This window comes from Onychomys torridus, chromosome 12 (genome assembly GCF_903995425.1).
Source record: "Onychomys torridus chromosome 12, mOncTor1.1, whole genome shotgun sequence".
Taxonomy (NCBI): domain Eukaryota; kingdom Metazoa; phylum Chordata; class Mammalia; order Rodentia; family Cricetidae; genus Onychomys; species Onychomys torridus.
Genome location: NC_050454.1, coordinates 10,314,726 through 10,332,302, shown reverse-complemented (window position 1 = coordinate 10,332,302; position 17,577 = coordinate 10,314,726).

Sequence of the window (17,577 nt, the reverse complement as noted above, 5' to 3'; positions counted from 1 at the left end):
GGTTCCTGATGAGAGCTGACACCAAATCTCAGTGGAGTATGTTGGCCTTATTTACTGCCCAGTCAAGGCCTCCAATTTGAAGAGCTACACTTGCCATTTGTGAGCACTGTGGACAATAATCTCAAGTAAAGGGATTAGGAGAAGCTTCACTGGGTGAAAACGTTTATGACTGGCTGATGGCTGAACACACACAGACAAGGGACGCTCATCCAGGAGCCAAGAGCTGGAGGTGGTGAAACAAGACTGTTTGAAAAGACTGTGACAGGGTCAAGTGGGCTGTGTGCAAGTGATCAGGGTGTGGTGCACTAGGTTCCGAGTCCTGTGAACTGTGTGCAAGTGAGCGAGTGGGTGTGAGTGCACTAGGTTCTGAGTTCTGTGGGCTGTGTGCAAGTGAGCAGGTGTGAGTGCAGTAGGTTCCTCGAGTCCTGGACTGGGAGATTTCAGAAGAAGCCAGCGGCGGGCTTTCTTGACCTCCATGACAAGCAGGTCCAGGGCCATTTTCGGCTCCACCCTGACTTTCTCCGATGCTCTCCCTGAGGCCACCCGCCAGCAAATGTCTTCATGATATTGATCATTTTGACGACAGCTAGGTGTGCTCCCTAGAAGGGAAGCTTGATTGCCACCCATGCAGAGACTGGACTGTTTCACAGAGTGGGAATGTTTTGCACACCTCTGAAGCTTCAGCCAGAAGCTGCTCCAACAGGTGCCTACCTGCATGACAGAGAACTCTCGAGAGCTTTGCCCCCTAGAGGCTGTCTGCGGCAACACAACGCTGCATTCATCTTCCTGTCTTTTCTGTTTGTTCCTCCTTCATTCTCCAGCCAGAGTCCTCCTGCATGCCAGAGATCCATGCACAAGTCACACAAGCATCAGACAGGGACAGGGCTCCAGAAGCCCCACGGTGGACTGAATGAGCAGAGGCACAAAGTGTCCCGGCGAACCGCGAGGCAGATCTCCAGTGGCCACTGGGTTTGTTTTCTCTTGCAGGCCGTGGTGTGTTGTTGCGTATGAAATCTTGCAGGCAAGAGGCAGGAATGTCTTTAGAAGCCTAGTCCTTGAGATGTGAGGCCAGAGGAGAACCCTCCTCTCAGCTTGTTTGCTTTTCATTGGATGGTGTGGCCCTGCCCGACCCTCTCTTCCTGCATAGACGCCATTTCTTGAGGCAACCCCCCACTCAGCCCCACTTTGCCTCTGTCTAGCACCTGAGTAAGAACAAAGGAGATGATGTCGGATGAATAGGCCAGATGTTTCTGTCTTTTCGTACTACCAAGCTCCCCTTGCCTTCACACCTCTGTCCCAAACACACATCCTGACTGACGCCCCCACCTCCCCACCACATGCATGCACGGCAGGAGGCAAGGCAGCAGAGGGAGAGCAGGCCTTCTTTATTGAGTTCCACGTAGATTTCTTCTGGCCATGTTTCAAGTCAGAAGAGGAAACCTCGGATTGCATTCAAACTCAAGCTCATTAATACCTCGCTCCCAGGATTCAAAGAAGGCGCAGGCAAACGGGATGAAAGCCTTGTCTACCAAGCTTTCTGCAGTGAGCTCCACACCAGAGCACTGGGGTCCCTCCACAGCCCTGTCATACACCAAGCTTCACAAACTGTGGCTTGCATTTTCTGCCCCAATTGCCTGTGCAGATGCTTATAAAAGGGTTATCCAAGCTTATCCAAGGCTTCCAGGAAGAGGCCTACTTCCTTGACTGTACTGAGGACTAGATGGCCGACCTAGCCAGAAGGCCCCCACCTAGCTCTTCCTGATTCAATTCCTTGGTTGCTTTGACTTATAGAAGATGGTTGAAGAGTTTCTAAAGACAGAGGCCACTAAACCCTGCCCCATCCAATATTCCAGGTCACATAGTCACCACTGCATCCTCCCAGTCACTGCCTGGGGTTGTTGCCCCTCTTCATACTCTGCAGTCAAGGAAACCGGGAGAGGTTTGTACCAGGCTTTTCTTTTAGGCCACCAACCAGCTCCCAAATCATGACATGGAGACGTATTAGTTTTGAATGCTCAGCCTAGTTTAGGCATGTATCTGGCTAGCTCTTTTTAACTTAAATTAACCTGTTTTTCTCTATTTATCTTTTGCCTCAGGGCTTTTTACCATTTCTTATTTTCTTGCTGTCTCTATGTCTGGCTGGCTGACAGTTGCCTGGCTTCTGGCTCTGAAGGGACCCCAGTGCTCTGGTGTGGGACCCACTGCAGATCAGCTTGGTAGACAAGACTTCATCCTGTTTGCCTGCTCCTTCTTTGAATCCCGGGACTCAAAACAAATGCAACACAACTTTTCTTAATTAAACAAATGCAGCATAAACAAAAGCAGCACACCTTGACACAGTTAAGGTGATAGTCCACAGCAAAAACAAGTGTCACACATCCTTCCATAGTTAAAATAATATTCTGCAACTGAGGTTAAGTATCTCTGTAAGGCAGCGGAGCACAAATTACACCAAATCATGCCAGGCATTCAGTCCCACAGTCTTTCCATTCCAGTAACACAAATATGGCCAGATCCAAGGAGTCTTTGGTCTGTCCATCAAGATGCCACATGCTTACCACTCCAGCCCTTTCACCAACACCAATGGATACAGACTCTCTGCACCTTCTGGGATGGGCACATTGCTACTTTACAGGAAATGTGGAGAGGGTTTTCTGGTCTGTGGAAACAAATATCCCCACCAGAGAGGGCCCTTCATCTTCTGTTTGTACAAGAAAGAACTTTAGAGGCACCTTTCTTCCAGGGGAGGGCCATGTTTCTGTCTGTAATTCTCCCCAGGCCCAGCCCTCTTAACTAAGAGACCTTTGACAGTTACTTCTCCATCCTTTCATTCAGTGAGTGACACTTCGAGCTTTGTCAGCCATGATGATGATTCTGTAAGCCAGTATTTTCTCAGGCTACCTTTGGATGGAGTGTTCGAAACCTGGGCATGGCCTCCCAGGTCCTAGAGTTGAAAGAGGAAACTAAAAGCTAACAGAGAGAAACGGGTTGTTTAGAGGCGTGACCAGAAAGAAATTGAACAAACGCCACAGTCCAGCTCAACGCTTCTAACCCCACGGAATAGCATCCTGATCTCGATGCAGTTCTGTGCACCACCACCCCATCACACTCAGGTTTCCAGCTTTGTTTTGGATTTGATGTTGCTGGTTTTGTTTCTTTTGAGTCAGTATTTTGTTCTGTAGTCCAGGCTGACCTTGAACTTGTAGTAATCCTCCTGCCTTAGCCTCCTAAGTGCTAAGATTACAAGCAGACTGAGTTTTAATGGGATTCCATGGAAAATTTCATCTCTCTCTCTTTTTTTAAGAGCTGTATCTTAATTTTCCCACGTGTTTGTATACACGCGTATGTGGTGGTTTGAATAAGAAAGACTCCCATAGGCTCATATATTTGAATGCTTAATGAGTGGCACTATTTGAAAGGATTAGGAGGTGTGGTCTTGTTGGAGGCGTGGCCATAGTGTGTCTATGGCATGAGCTTTGAGGTTTTAGAAGCCCATGCCAGGCCCAGTGTCTCTCTCTTCCTGCTGCCTGTGGATCTAGATGTAGAACTCTCAGCTGCTCCTCCAGCACCATGTCTGCCTGCATGCCGCCACGCTCCCCACCATGATGACAACGGACTAAACCTCTGACCTGTACGCCAGCCCCAATGAACTGTTTTCCTTTATGAGAGTTGCTGTGGTCATGGTGTCTTCTCACAGCAACAGAACACTGACTAAGATGTGTTCATGCCTGTGTGAGTATACGCCACATATCTGTGGGTGTAAATGGAGGCCAGAAGAGGGGATCAGACCCCTAGAGGCTCGAGTTTCAGGCTTCTGTGGATCACCCATCATGACTGTTGGTAACCAAACTCAAGTCCTGCAGGAGAGTATGTGCTTTTGATCTGTGAGCCATCTCTCAGTGCCTCTTCTTTATAGTAACACTGATTAAAATGATCTCGGGACTTATAAATGGCAAAATATAAACCAGGGTTTTTGTTTTTCGGTTTATTTATTTATTTATTTTTGCAACGAAAGACTAAATCAAATTGAGTTGGTTCATTTTGAATTTGTGGTCAATATCCAGATCTATTTTTGCCTCTAATAATCCATGCAATGTGATCTCTGGACAGCGAACAGTGTTCTTCTCTGTCCTGTGCAGACGGCACTCTTACAGGACAGTGTCTCTTTGATGAGTCAACGCTCTTCTAAGTGGACAGGGCCAGGGGAGGGGTTCAGACAAACCTTCTTTAGAGCCTATTTCTGGAACTCTCTTTGTTTCTGGAAGGGCCAGGCTGAGATGAGATGGTGTTGTGGAGGGAAAGAGCACATTATGGAGTTAAGGATCTAAGTCCCCCCCTGTGTGTCCTGCCAACTTCCTGAGTGGTCTCAGGTGTCCCTCATCCAGGCCTCAGTTTCCCCACCTGTGGGAAGAAGGGTGGGGCCAGATTCTGTCTTTCTGAAGAAGTCCACTGTTCCCATGTTCTGTTCCCACCTTTCTCTTTCCTTCTCTCTTTGGCTTGGCTGTGTGTGCCAATCCGAGCATGAGCGGCGTAAGGTCCCTTGATGGAGGGGAGGAAAGATTTAGTCAAGATGACCAAGAAGAACATGGCTAGTGAGGAGAGAAAGAAGCCTGCACAAGGCTTTTTAGAGAGCCTTGCTGGCCCTGCACTGTAAGTTACCAACACACACACACACACACACACACACACACACACACACACACACTCCAGGCAGCAGCCAGTGAATGCCGCATTATGGTGCTGGAACCCTCCAGGCAGAAGTTGCTATTTGCAGAGTCTATCAGAGCAGTCTGAGGGAGGGAGAAGTCAGAGCTGTCAGCTTGCTCAGGGGCCTAGGCAGACTGTGGCTAGCCCAGGGACCCCCCGGGGAGACCAGAGCAAAGGAAATCAGGTTGGAAAGTCACTGGCAGCCTACATTTGACCCCATGGAAAGTGCTGACTTGAGCTAAAGGAAAAGTCACAATTTAGTGTGGTCAGGCCGTACCTTTCAAACACCGTGTTGTGAGGTTGCCTCCTAGCCCATGCTACAGCTGCCCCAGGGGGACATAAAGGCTAGAACTCCTGGTCCCTGTCCTCAGAGAGCTTGCAGTCCAGTGAGAGGAGCAGAAACAACTGTGGCCTTGGTCGATTATGCCAAAAACCATTCTTGATGTAGACACACAGGCTTGGGGGGCACAGAAAATACAGAAAGTGATTCTGAGAGATGGTATATGATTAACTGTCATAACCGGATCCAGTGACACCTATGAGATGAAATGGTCAGGCACTTCTGAATGCCTCTGGAGGTTTGGGGATTCTAGTGAGTGGATTCATCTCTTGACCCCTTCATAACAAGATGACACTGTTGGGAGGTGGTAAAAGGTAGATGTGGTTGGAGGAACTCAGTTGCTGGGGTATGGCCTTGGAGCTACATTTTCCTTGACATCTTCCTACTTCCTATTGCTTCCCAGATGCCATGATATGAGCTGTTCTGCTTTCCCATGCCTTCCATACCCTGATGGACCTCTAAAAGAATGCACAAAATAAGAGTTTCTCCCTGTCTCAGTCAGACCACAGCAACTCTTTTGTTGTTGTTGTTGTTGTTTGTTTTTTGAGACAGGGTTTCTCTGTGTAGTTTTGGTGCCTGTCCTGGATCTCGCTCTGTAGACCAGGTTGGTCTCAAACTCACAGAGATCCACCTGGCTTTGCCTCCAGAGTGCTAGGATTAAAGACGTGGGCCACCGCCACATGGCATCACAGCAAATTTTATAAAGGAAAATATTTAATTGGGGCTGGTTTACAGTTTCAGAGGTTTAGTCCATTATCATCATGGCAGGAAGCATGGTGCTGGAGAAGGAGCTGAGAGTTCTACATCTTGATCTGCAGGCAGCAGAAGGAAACTGCCCACGAGGCCTAACTTGAGCATATAAAACCTCAGAGCCCGCCTCCACAGTGACACACTTCCTCCAACAAGGCCACACCTCCTAAGAGTGCCACTTATGGGCCAAGCATCCAAGCACATGAGTCTTTAGGGGGCCATTCCTCTTCAAACTGCTACACTACCTAAGGTCAGATACCCTGTCACAGCTCTACAAAACTAATCCAGGATGGGAAGGAGAAAGGGCTCCCAAAGAAGAAATGTCCCCTGAGTTTGGAAAGATAATGAAGATTTTCCAAGGTAAAAGAGGCAATGAGGAACATCTTTGTGTGAAGGCCCAGTGCAGGCACAGAGGTATGAGAACACAGGGAGTCTGGAAACCTGTACTAGCTCTCTCGCAGAGCCAGGGAATAGTATGTATGGGTAGAAGGACAGCAGGATGTACTAGGAGCTTTATAAGTAGAACTGTGTCTCCCCAAAGAGAAGTTCAAGTCACAACCTCTAGTAACTGTGCATGTTACTGCATTTCTTTCTTTCTTCCTTTCTTCCTTCCTTCCTTCCTTCCTTCCTTCCTTCCTTCCTTTCTTTCTTTCTTTTCTTTCTTCCTTCCTTCCTTCCTTCCTTCCTTCCTTCCTTCCTTCCTTCCTTCCTTCCTTCCTTCCTTCCTTCCTCCCTTCCTTCCTTCCTTTCTTTCTTTTAATGTTCTTTGGTGTTTTCCTGCATGCATGTCAGTATGAGAGTGTCAGATCCCCTGGAACTGGTGTTACAGACAGGTGTGATTGGCCACTTGGGTGCTGGGAATTGAACCTGGGTCTTCTAGAGGAGCAGCCAATGCTCCTATCTGCTGAACCATCTCTCTAGCCCCTGCATGTGACTTTATTTGGAGATTAAGGTCTTTGAGGGTGTAATTAAGTGATAGGGAGGTTGCATCAGCTGTGGGAAAAACACAAATTCAGTGACTGGTGTCCTTATCAGAGGAGTGTTTGGCTGTGGACTCAGTAAGTAGGACACCATGGAAAGATGGAAACAGAGATTTCAGCACTGCATCTAAAAGTCAAGAAACACAGAGAATGGTCACCAGCCTCTAGAAGCCAGTGGGGAAGCAAAGAGTGGCTCCCTCTGAGTCCCAATAGGGAACCAACCATGTTCATACTCTGATCAGAATTAAGAAGTAATATGTCTTTGCTCAGCGTGTAGCAACTTGCCACAGTAGCTTTGGAGACTCCTATTGTAGGCCTATGAGCTAGTCTGAACTGGTACCAGCTGGCCTGGGACACCTGTGTCTCAGGGATGCTTCTTATAGAGCTAGTAGAAGGGCTTGGAAGTTTCTGTATCTAGATATCCAAACTGATACTCTGACTACTCACTCAGATTATGTGTGTGTATATATATATATATACTGAATTATATTGTTTCTTTTTTTTCTTTTCGATTCAGAAAGATAAATTCTCTGTAACTACCTATTTGCTATTCCAAAAGATTATTTTAAATAACTTTAAATTTGCAGGAGGCAATGAAAGAAATCCACAGAGCTCCCGTAACCCTCTCTCTCAGCTTCCCCAGTGTTAGCCTCCTAGAAGTCAATCATTGACATGAAGACATTACCGTTATGCACTAAATGATTCCTACAGCTTCTGTGACAGGCTTCTGGGTTGCCAACTTGCCTCCCCAGATAGGCTTTCCTTTCTTTTAGTTGTGAGTTGAAATGTCCTCACCTTAGAGAATGGATGGAGGTCGGTTTTCCCTGCCATGGTGACCAGCTTCTACTCATCCACCTGCATCAGCTGACTCCCCCAAATCTAGATGAGATGCTTCTTCTAGATGGCCCCTAATACACTACTCTCTCTCTGCTCTCTGTGTACTTTGCCATCTTTATGGGTCTCCTCAGTAGAACTGACTACTGCCACTCATTGATTGTTTATTGAAGGAAGGGATGGCTGGCTGGCTGGCTGGAGGAATGGAGTCATTATGTCTGGAGCTGCAATTTCTTGTTGGCACCAGAAAGATAGCACTTCACCTACAAACAGAAATGTTTGAATCACTGCTGGGGACCTATAGTTGAACTTTCTTTGGACCACCAGTTCCCAAATAATGACATGGAGATTTCTTTTTTTTTTTTCCCCAGAGCTGAGGACCGAACCCAGGGCCTTGCGCTTGCTAGGCAAGCACTCTACCACTGAGCTAAATCCCCAACCTGAGACTTCTTATTAACTATGAAAGCTTGGTCTTAGCTTAGACTTATTCCCAACTAACTTTTTTTTTCTTTAATTTTTTTAATTTATTTATTTATTTATTTATATATATATTTTTTTGGTTTTTTGAGACAGGGTTTCTCTGTGTAGCTTTGCAACTTTCCTGGATCTCACACTGTAGACCAGGCTGACCCCAAATTCACAAAGATCCCGAGTACTGTGATTAAAGGCATGTGCCACCACTGCCCGGCTCCCAACTAACTCATAACTTAAATTAACCCATTTATATTACTCTACAGTCTGCCTCATGGCTCATTACCTCTGTTAAGGACTATATGTCCCACTTCCTCCACGTCTGGCTGGTGAAATCTGTGTGCCTCAGATTATTCCCTGAGTTCCTATCTCCACTCGGAAGCCCTGCCTATCCTCTCCTGCCTAGCTATTGGCCATTCAGCTCTTTATTAAACAGTCAGAAGGCACGTTGGGCAGAGACACATCATCAGGGTGTACAAAAAGATTGTTTTACAACAGGGACCAAAATGCTTTACGTCGCAGCAGCCCAGTCACAGCGCAGGTGGAAATTAATGCCATTTCCAGCCACACTCTGACCATCTTCAACTGTGAAAGGTGAGGACAAGCTTGGAACCACAACTTCCTTGAATGCCATACCCGGGAGAGTACCTCAAACCCAATGGTTCCCAGACCTAGTTGGCTGACTCAGAAGCTCCAGGGATGGGCCTAGCAAGTTGCCCAATTAATAAGCTTGCAAGGTGATGTAGTGCCCTCTAGGACCTGGCTCTGATCCAAGAGCTGGCACCGGAAGTCCCTCTGCAGGCCAACCTGCTCACTCTACAGTGTGGGATCACATGACTGTGATGGTCCTTCCCAGCTCTGACTTTGCTGATGGATTTTGCCTTGGCTTTAATCTTAGAAGAAGCTGCTAAATTGGAATGTTATATACATCATGAATATACACATGAGATACTAAAACATTCTTTTCAGGAAGTTACATAGAGCAGAAAATACAGGCCATTCCTTAATCTTCAAACTTGTTCATCTCAGCCTCATTTTGTACAACATAATAGCAGATTTTTATGTAATAAATCCTGCAGTAGCATGTCGTTAGGATCTGATGGGTGGATGATAGACACTTGAATCCTGATTTTAATTTGCAATTGTAGTCCATGTCTACTCTGGCTGCTGGGCATTGGCCAGCCTTCATTTTTACATATAGGATATACCAGGTTTTATTACTAACATAGCAGAGGTTTATAGTCCAAATTAGGTCAGTCTTAATGTTCACACCTGTAGTGGTAACACCCGTGCTACCATGTCCGAGAGAGGGGCTGTGAATCAAAAAACAGAGACAAGAGACAGCAGGTCTCAGCAGAATGCCGAATGCCATTTATTGAAGGAGGGAGGAGGCCTTAAATACATACAGACTTACAGCACAGTGGAAGAACCCTGAAGTTCACTACAGATATTTTACATTCTTGCATCCTAGCTGTTAATGCCCAATATGCAGGATACACAAACAAGGAACCTCCTGTAAGCATTCAGGAGGGAGGAAACCAGCAGGGGATTAGCATAGGGAGGGCATCAAGGTCAAGGTCAGCAAGCAAGGCAACAGCTACTCAAGAAATGGGAGCCAGGGCTCAACAACACACACCTCTCCAGAATTACAGCTTTCGGTACAAGGGAGCCAAATTGCAGTAGATGTTCTGTCATGGTTTGGTTGGTTACTTACTCTATGGAATAAGAAACACCATATGTCAAAGATGTCCTACGCTCTGTTGCTTCCTCTCCCCGGATAAGCCAAATAAAATTCAGGAGCATCCTAGGCAACTGATGCTACGTATCTGCCCAGCTGGAATGGACACAGGTGGCCTGGGTGGGGATAAATGGCTGCCTCCACGTTTATCCAACCCAGGTTAGGACTGTCCTGCTCCTAATCTGCATCTTTCCTACCCAGGCCTCTTGCTGAATGCAGCCTGGGCCAAGCAAGTGGTTAGGCTTGGGAAGAGATGGTGAAGGAGCTGGCCATTAAAGAACACGTGGTCCAGTGCGGAAGAGGCTCTGGGGGTCCCGATGAGGGTTCTGATGAACACATTGGTGCACTTGACAGTTAACCAGTGTTTACAAGGCCAGCTTAGTTGTACCATTCCAAGGAAACAGCACTGGATGTTCCACACAGTGAGAGTAGAAAAGATTTCATGGTCTGTGTGGTACATTATTCTTTGCTACATGCCCATTTCCAAGAAACATTGAGGAATCTGCTCAGCTGCCTGGCTGGTCAGTTGTACATATGAACACGCCTGATCACTAGTGTTCCGGGAAACTGCTGTGACATCTCTTCTACAATGCAGGGCCGTGGAGAAAGACACCATGGCTTCCCTTTATGTTTAAGATTTATTTCTTATCTATGACTAACTAAAGGGTGGTGGTTTTTGGCGGGGAGGCGGGGGCGCTACTTACAGAAGCCGGAGGAGGGCAACCTATCCCCTGAAGCTGGAGTTACAGGCAGTTATGAGCTGCCCAATGTACCTGTTGGTTCCTAACTTGGGTCCTCTAGAAAAGCAGCAAGTGCTCTGAATTGATGAGTCATCTCTCCAGCCATGAAGTTCTCAACCCATGTCCCAGCTTCCCATGGGAGGGCGGGAGCTGAAATGAAGTCCTTCTGATTCTCCAGGTGGCAAAGGGTACTTTTTCACATTTTGCTTCTGGGGTGAATTGTATTTGCAAGCAGTGTTTTCCTCAGGGTATGACAAAGGTCTCTCCTGTCATGTGTTCCTCTCTCTTCCTGTGAATACCCACTGAGCTTACCCTGAGTACGAGGCCCCGTGCCAGATTCTAACTGATCGAGAGATGGAGAGAAGCAACTGCTTGATGGAACACGAACAGGGAGGGCATTTTGAGAGCTTGAAGGGTCACCTGTGGTGTGTGCAGCAGTTATTTCCTGAGCGATTGCTATGCTGTGCCAGAGACACAGCAATAGAGTTGTAAGACTTTTTGTTGTAAAGATCTCACCCTCCAAAATATCTATGAGATGGGACAGGTAACGTTAATGACAATGGTAGTCCCCCCACCTGACTTTCTATCGATCACCCGTTCACCCAGAGGATGTATTTTTTATACTGAATAGAGCCAGCGCATGAACCACAACTAAGAAACTCATGAGTGTAGTTAACTCTGATAATGGAGCTTTCTACAAAGGGAACAATTCCAGGTAGATAGGGACCTGTAATTAAACAACAAACAAACAAACAAAAGCCTCCCAGATAGATTTTGGAAGAGATTTCTAGAATTACAAAGCTCAACTGGGCACAGCTTTTAGGCAGGGATTAACAAGTGATATGCAATAAATAAAGTCAAAGACCCAACCTCGATGGAATAGCAGTAGGGGAGAAAATCCCCCAGTATCTACAAGCTCTGTTCCTCCTGGGTACATGGGTCTATCTTCCTGAGTGCATGGGTATATACCTCCCCCCCCACCCAGTACATGGGTCTGTCCTCCTAGGTACATGTGTCTACTCTCCTGGGTGCATGGATCTACTGTCCTGGTTGCATGGGTCTACTCTCCTGGGTGCATGGATCTACTGTCCTGGTTGCATGGGTCTACTCTCCTGGGTGCATGGATCTACTCTCCTGGTTGCATGGGTCCACTCTCCTGGGTGCATGGATCTACTCTCCTGGTTGCATGGGTCCACTCTCCTGGATGCATGGATCTTCCCTCCTGGGTACATGGATCTTCCCTCCTGGGGGCATGGATCTTCCCTCCTGGGTGCAAGGATCTACTCTCCTGGGTGCATGGGTCTACCCTCCTGGGTACATGGGTCTACTCTCCTGGGTGCATGGATCTTCCCTCCTGGGTGCATGGATCTTCCCTCCTGGGGGCATGGATCTTCCCTCCTGGGTGCAAGGATCTACTCTCCTGGGTGCATGGGTCTACCCTCCTGGGTACATGGGTCTACTCTCCTGGGTGCATGGGTCTACCCTCCTGGGTGCATGGGTCTACCCTCCTGGGTACATGGGTCTACTCTCCTGGGTGCATGGGTCTACCCTCCTGGGTACATGGGTCTACTCTCCTGGGTGCATGGGTCTACCCTCCTGGGTGCATGGGTCTACCCTCCTGGGTACATGGGTCTACTCTCCTGGGTGCATGGGTCTACTCTCCTGGGTGCATGGGTCTACTCTTCTGGGTGCATGGGTCTACTCTCCTGGGTACATGGGTCTACCCACTGAGTGCACAGCCTACCATTGTTACTATTGCTTGTGTGGGTCAGATGCCAGGTCGTTCAGCCTTTCAACGTGGACTACACCAGCAACTTTCCAGAGAATGCCCAAGCTTTTAGCCTCAGAGTAGGATTGTATCTGTGGTTCTGCTTCTCTTGGCTTTCTGCTTCTTGGACCAAGCAGCTGCCCAGTATCTTAACACAGCTGACTGGAGATGGAATGGAATATCTAAATGGTAGACTCTCCATGTTTAAAAAAATCAATTCACAGTCATTCACAACACTTCTACAAAGATAACTGCAAGCTCAGATGGCTTCATTGGTGAGTTTGGTCAAATAGTTATGGAATCTATAGCACACATTTCACACAAACTCTTTTAGAAAATGGAACATTTCTCAGTTCATTCTCAGAGACCAAAATAAACCCTAGGAGAAGATCTGACATAGACATTTTAAGAACAGGCCTATACTGTCCCTACTCTGTTGATGAGGATATTGAAGTTCAGAAGCGTGACACAATGTGGGCCAATCCCCAAGATTTAGAGATGGCAGCACAATACTGAAGGCCCAGAGAGTAGACTCAGGCACCCTGCAGTATAGACCTATGTGCCCATCAGACAGACCCCTGTGCCCATCAGACAGACAGACCCATATGCCCAGGCAGACAGACCCCTGTGCCCATCAGACAGACCCCTGTGCCCATCAGACAGACCCATGTGCCCATCAGACAGATCCATGTGCCCATCAGACAGACCCATGTGCCCATCAGACAGACCCCTGTGCCCATCAGACAGACCCATGTGCCCATCAGACAGACAGACCCATATGCCCAGGCAGACAGACCCCTGTGCCCATCAGACAGACCCCTGTGCCCATCAGACAGACCCATGTGCCCATCAGACAGATCCATGTGCCCATCAGACAGACCCATGTGCCCATCAGACAGACCCATGTGCCCATCAGACAGACCCCTGTGCCCATCAGACAGACAGACCCATATGCCCAGGCAGACAGACCCCTGTGCCCATCAGACAGACCCATGTGCCCATCAGACAGACCCCTGTGCCCATCAGACAGACCCATGTGCCCAGTCAAACAGACAGACCCCTGTGCCCATCAGACAGACCCCTGTGCCCATCAGACAGACCCATGTGCCCAGCCAAACAGATAGACCCCTGTGCCCATCAGACAGACAGACCCCTGTGCCCATCAGACAGACAGACCCCTGTGCCCATCAGACAGACAGACCCATGCAACAGGAGTCTTTCTCCATTATGCTGCTTTCTAGAAAGTGGCCCCACAGTTTGGAAGTCACAGCCCTGATGCCATATCTAGAGAAGCCAGAGCCAGAAACTGAAACCCACAAACTCCTCTCTTCCAGCATGCTGCCCTCAGTGGAATGTGCGTGCTCCAGTCTGTACCCCCACATCTCTGAGGGTGGAAGGCCCTGAGTAAATCTTCCTGTTCACAGTGAACAGCTGTCTGAGGCTAGAGATATTGTGTGTGGTTCTAGGACCCTCTCTTCCTCTCACATCTGGTATTGCCATTTGGGCCAATAATCCTGTCTAGTCCATTATGTATTGCTCTGTGTAACAGATATGGCACAGAAGGAATGCCTGGAGCTTTTAAGAGCAAAGCAAGTCCCTGCCAGATGCAGACAATGGCTGAACACGGGGATAGCAATGCTCCACTCAGGTCTCACCTACACAGGACACTGAGAGTGTGTACACAAAAGCTTATGTTACTAATTAACTAATTCAAACCCACAGTGTGTCTCTGCTTTCCCCCTTTGTCAGAATTTGAAATCACCAGCTCTTTCTTCTGTGGCCCTTCAGTCTGACTGTCTTTGTCATGATTTGAGATTTGGACCATGGGCTGGAACACGGGAGCTTGTGTCCCAGTCTGCTGGGATGCAGGATGCGTTGTTTCTTTATGACCTTGCTGGGAATGTGGCTTGAACTGACCTTGACACATCATCATACCCTCTTGCCTGGTATAGTCTATCTGTAGTTAGAATTTACCTGCCTGGCCCACAGTCAGGACAAATCTCTCTCACCCACCAGGCCCATAGATGCTCAGACCCAACTAAGTAAGCACACAGAGACTTATATTACTTATAAACTGTATGGCCATGGCAGGCTTCTTATTATCTACTTCTTTTATCTTAAATTAACCCATTTCTATTAATCTATGCTTTGCCATGTGGCTCGTGGCTTACCAGTACCTTACATCTTCCTTGTCATGGCAGTGGCTGGCAGCATCTCCACCCAGCCTTCTGCTTCCCACAATTCTCCTCCTCCTTGTCCCACCTACCCTATCCTTCCTGCCTGGCTACTGGCCAATCAGCACTTTATTTATTTTAACCAGTCAGAGCAACAGATTTGACATACAGAACTTCCCACAGCATCTATCTCCTGAACATTTCTTCTCACCTGCCTGGTCATTGTTGGGGGTCTCCTCAGCCACATGAGCCACAGCGCCCTCACACATCCAAGCCATGATCTCCTCTCCTTTGGTCTGTTTTCCAGGGCATCATCCAAGTTCCTGCCTTGCTGTTGAGTTAAACTAAACAATGAACTGATATGACTGCAAATTCTGGCCTTGGCACACCGCTGACTTCTCAATGTTAACTCTGCAGGCTGAGCTGCAGAGCTCCCTCCCGCCCTCACCCCTCCTCCAGTCATCCCTCCTTGGCTACAGAAGGTTTGATCTATCCTGGTAGAGAGGGCAAAAACTTGAAGTCTGTCCTAGAACCAACCAAGCCAGGAAGTCCTGGTGCCTTTCCTTTCCAAAGAGGACTAGCCAGCGAGCCCTCACTGTCTACCTCTTCTGCTCTGATCCTGAACCTGGCTTTCCAGCTCCCACCTGAATGATGGCAAGAGCCTCCTAATGGCTATCACTGCTGTCTCCACTGCACGCTTTTTCAATAGCTCTTGTGAATGCTAGAGTCGGACTCCATCCCTGTCCATGCCCAACACTCTGCGCAGTGTAAAAGTGCAGCTCTGGGCATGGCTGAGGAGCAGCACTCTGCTAGCCTCTCTGTTGCTGGCAACCCAGTTTACAGGTTTCTTTCTCTATCTCAGCCTCCCAGTGCTCTGCCATGTTGCAGACAACCCCCTGCCTCAGAGTCTTTCCCTGAAAGCTGTTCTCCTGCGCATCTGCAGGGCCTACCCTGATATTGTTTATTTCTGAAACAATGGGCTCATGATTTGAATGCTTGGTCTCCAGTTGGTGGCACTGTTTTGGGAGGCTCTGAAAGGTGTTGGGAAGTGGAGCCTAGGAGGAAGAAGTACATTCTACACCTGAAACCTCTGAAACCAGGAGCACAAATAATCTTTTCTCCCTTGAGTTGTTTTTTGTTTGTTTGTTTTTTGTTTGTTTGTTTTTCGAGACAAGGTTTCTCTGTGGCTTTGGAGCCTATCCTGGACTAGCTCTATATACCAGACTGGCCTTGAACTCACAGAGATCCACCTGCCTCTGCCTCCTGAGTGTTGGGATTACAGGCGTGTGTCACCACCGCCCGGCCTCGAGTTGTTTTTGTTGAGTGTTATGATCAGAATCATGTAAATGCAGCCAGTACTCACACCTCCTTGCTTCTTCTTCCCTTTCCACCTAGTGTCAAATGATACTTTCTGTTCTGGCCATGTCCGGTGGTTTGAATGAAAATGGCCTCCATAGACTCACAGAGAGAGGTGTTACTGGAGGTGTTGGAATTGGTGTGGCCTGGCTGGAGGAAGTGCGTCACAGGGCGTGGCCTTCGAGGTTTCAGAAGCTCAAGCCAGGCCCAGTGTCACTCTCTTGCTGCCTGCAGATCCAGATGTAGAACTCTCAGCTGCCTCTCTAGCACCATGTCTGCCTGCACACTGCCATCCTTCCGGCTGTGATGATAATGGACTGAACCTCTGAACTGTAAGACATCCCCAGTTAAATGTTCTCCTTTATAAGAGTTGCTGTGGTCATGGTGTCTCTTCACAGCAATAAAAACCCTAACTAAGACACCCTCCTTCTCCTTTTAGGATTTTATATGCGTGTGTGTGTGTGTGTGTGTGTGTGTGTGTGTGTGTGTGTGTGTGTAACATATATGGGGTGTCTGACTGGGCCAGAAGAAAACATTGGATCCCCTGGCGCTGGAGTTATTAAGCCTTCTGATGTGAGTACTGGGAACCAAACTTGGATCTTCTGGAAAAGCAACAAGTGCCCTTAAGAGCTGAGCCATCTCTCCAGTCCCCTCTCCCGACCCTATTTTCTTGCTTCATTTTCTAGCACACATCACAATCTCCTGTTGAATGTTTTTGTTTATTGATTTACTTATAGATAATCATATTAGCTCCATGAAAGCTGACACTTCAATTCGCTCACCTCTGCATCCCAGTGTCTAGGACAGTCTCTGACATATAATAGATATTTTGTAAATACAGTGTGCAACCGAATGGATGTGGTTCTCCAGCCTCATCCTCCAGAGGTTCCGTCCATCTCTGAACATTAAACTTTTAAATAAGTATAATGTAATGATGGTGACTATGATGACACATACTTGGGAAACTTTGACTTCGCATTTGGCATGTACAAAAGAAAATTAAAACACAGAGATTATAGTTGTCGACAGACAAAAACAGGAAACAAGTATGGCCAAAGCCTGTACAAAGACACCAGTGAGTGTGATGAAGGGTTAACTGGACTCCAAGCAGTGTGGATGAACAGGGCTTCCCCGCTCTCATGAGCATCCCATTGGTGCAGACACTGTCAAGGAAGCAGATGTTGGATTAATTGTGCAAACCTTTGAGGTGATGTCAACGGGGTTGAGTTGCTTGGCTCCTCCAGGCCCTACACACTAAACGTTTGGATTATTTGGCAAGCATAGAAAATATTCCTGGGAGCCTCACAGTGTCTGTGAGGGGTCCTTTCTAGGAAAAGGATCTCACAGGTGCAAATGGATCTCCCAGGCCCTGGATGTTTCCGGAGAGAGGAAGCCAAGAGGTCTCCTCAGTGTTGTTTGCTACCCTCCTCACACACTCTGCAGTCAGGATAGCCAGATGTTTCGGGACACAGGTGCACAGGGTGGTCCCATTTCCTGCCTCTCATCCTGTTCAAGCTGTGTTGGGACATCTCGTGAAATCAGGATGGAGTGGCTGTGATTATAACTTCTAAATGTCCCCTATAAAAGTGGGTTTTCCCCCTACAGATGTCTACATGGAGCCCCTCCCATGCCCTACAGAAAGCTCCTATGAGCCAGGGCCTGATGCTACCCGAGATGGGGAGGTTAAATTCTCTAACAGTCCAGTATTCAGTGTTCTTT